This window comes from Sinocyclocheilus anshuiensis, unplaced genomic scaffold, assembly GCF_001515605.1.
Source record: "Sinocyclocheilus anshuiensis isolate Anshui unplaced genomic scaffold, SAMN03320099.WGS_v1.1 scaffold171, whole genome shotgun sequence".
In the NCBI taxonomy this organism is placed as follows: Eukaryota; Metazoa; Chordata; class Actinopteri; order Cypriniformes; family Cyprinidae; genus Sinocyclocheilus; species Sinocyclocheilus anshuiensis.
The window spans coordinates 118,083-120,773 of NW_015549561.1; positions in this window are offsets into that span (position 1 = coordinate 118,083).

Sequence of the window (2,691 nt, forward strand, 5' to 3'; positions counted from 1 at the left end):
TTTGTTAATCTAATGAATAACTGATTTGTTAAATCAAATGAAAAATTGTGTTTTTGATTGGTCCAGACGCTACACCTCTTATGGAGTGGTCCCCTTTCCTAGAGCCTAGCTATCTGAGGATAGCTATGTGCTAGCTCAGTGATCGCTCCCCTGCTTAGGGTTTTAAGTAGCGGCCTTTTGAGCCCTTACCTAAACAGTGCTTTCTCCCCTCTTTGGGTCGTAAGTAGACAGCCCACTCTTTGTGGTTTGGGCAGCTCCGTAGGAAGGCTATCTTGGCTATGTTATTCTGGTCCACAAGCCTTCATAAGACCTTAGGGACATAGCTATCTGAGGATAGCTGTGTTCTAGCTCAGCAGCTACTCTCTTTACCTGGGATTTAAGTAGCATCTCTTGAGCTCCTCTAGATGCTCTCTAGTTAGCCTCTTCAGTGGTCTTGTGTATCCAGACTAGTTCTGCTCACATAGCATAGCTATCTGAGGATAGCTGTGCTCTTAACTTGGATGGGATGTTCCCCTTGATCTATTCGGGTTCCCCGTTTCTGCCAAGTTGCGTGAGCGGCCCGTGGCGTCAGTGGCATGGCCACTTTCTGAGGAAAGGCTTGGTGTATGTCTGTCGCTTCCTTGGTGCTCTCCCACCAGGTGGACAGGCATGCGCCTTGGCACGGCGTGGTTGGATTTCATTCCCCAATGTGCCCCCTAGGGGGCGCAGCGCTGAGTTCCCTAGAAGGGGAACGTCTCGGGTTACACATGTAACCATGGTTCCCCGAGAGGGAACGAGACTCTGCTCCCCCGTGCCATGCCTTCGGCCTGCCTGTCTACGTCTCCTTCATACAGGTAAAGCCGGGCTCACACTGTGCGATTTTTTAAAAGTCCTTTAGGATTGTACTTGTCAGACTGTACGAACATGATGATCATGTCACACTGTGGAATCTCAGTTGTCATTAATGTCAGACTGTACAACAGTCAAGACTTGTTAAAAATGGGTGCGCACAAGAAAACTTGTCCCGAGTTTTACCTTATCAACCCATACATGTTCAGTGACTATGAACTGCATTGCACGCGGGGCTGTAATGTTGGCTATCATTAAAAGTATATGAATGGCGGCAATACCGGCGTATTTATGCAGAATAGTGCAAGCAGCACTAAACACCCACATGAAAACAGCAGCGCAACCGGCGTTTATCATAGCAAAGGCAACGAATCAAATTAATTCCGTGAATGGAGGACGAGAGCGCCGGAGTTTAAGCGGATAGAAGAAATCTCTAGCATTAATTCTGATCATGGCTTGCCTTGAAAAACGAAGACAGTTTGACGTTTGTCGTAGGAGAAGTCACACTGCAGGACTGTGCGCCAAATCTTCTGACACTGCCAGAAGTTCGTCGGAGGTAAAATTTGATCGCAACGGCCATTAATCGGCTGTCAGTGAACATGTCAAACTAACGATCAAAGACTACAGATTTAAGCCTAGGATTATAGGAATATTTTAGGGTTTTCAAAATTTGTCTCAGACGACCATATCGTGGCCAAAATCGCACAGTGTGAGCCGGGCTTAAAGTGGATGATGTATTCAGCAGGTACCTTTTTATACTTCCGGGTATCCCGCCTATGACGTCATGGGCCAGGTGGGCCAATAGATTGGCGTTGTTTCACATGTGCTTCAGACACCGGTCATGCAGGCTGCATTGCCAAATGTGCCCCCTAGGGGAACCATGCTTACATGCGTAAGCTGAGACGATTTCCTGGCACCTCATAAGTTATTACTTCTATGAGGCTGTTCTGGACTTTCTGTGTAAGAGCATCCTCTGGCTTCGAGTATGAATGAAAAAAGACACTGCATGAGAGTGTTCAAAGGGTTTGTGCCCCCCCAGTTTTCTTAACGAACTTTATTTAAACCGGGAATATATAATTATTTTGAGGAGCATGTGTGCACCGTCTGAACGCATATGATGAATTTTGATTTGCGCAGATCAATCAGCGTCTGACTTAAAGCTGTATGTGTCATCAAAGTAAGCTGCTGCAAGAGTGATTTGCGAGCAGACACTGATTACGATCATCACAGTTTCTCCAGCGCTGCTGCACGAGCTCTGATGATGACCGCTAATTCACGATTTACCAGACTTACTGTATTTCATGTCGTTTTTAAAAGGGTTACAAACTCATTTCAAGTTATATTAATGCTATAGTGTATTGTGTCACGTTCATAAATAGGCTAACCAATAAAAAGGTGAATTTACACACAAAAGATTGGGCCTCATTTACGAAACGAACGTACGACAGAAAATTGGGCGTACGGTCGTTTCAACGCAAAACTTGGAATTTATCAATATGGACGTGAGCGGTGGCTACGATCAAATCTCACGTCTGGTCTCAGCTCGTGTACGCAAGTTTTTGAGTTACCTGGACTTGCGCACAGCATAGTAAATACGGTGGAGAATTGTATATTGACAGCATTTTGTTCATTTTTACTTTCCTGACCGTCAAACGAAGCTCATTAGTCGATCGTGAACAAGTAAGATTAGAATGTCTTTTTTTTGTTGTTGTTTTGTACAGGGCTTTAGCTTTATATGCCCGAATAGCAGCATAAACAAGACCATGAGGATTCAATCGTTGCATCATGCACCTGCAGCGCTTCTGTGAAAGGAGACAAACAGAAATTAAGTCTATAAAAGGAGTACAATCAATAGGATCACAC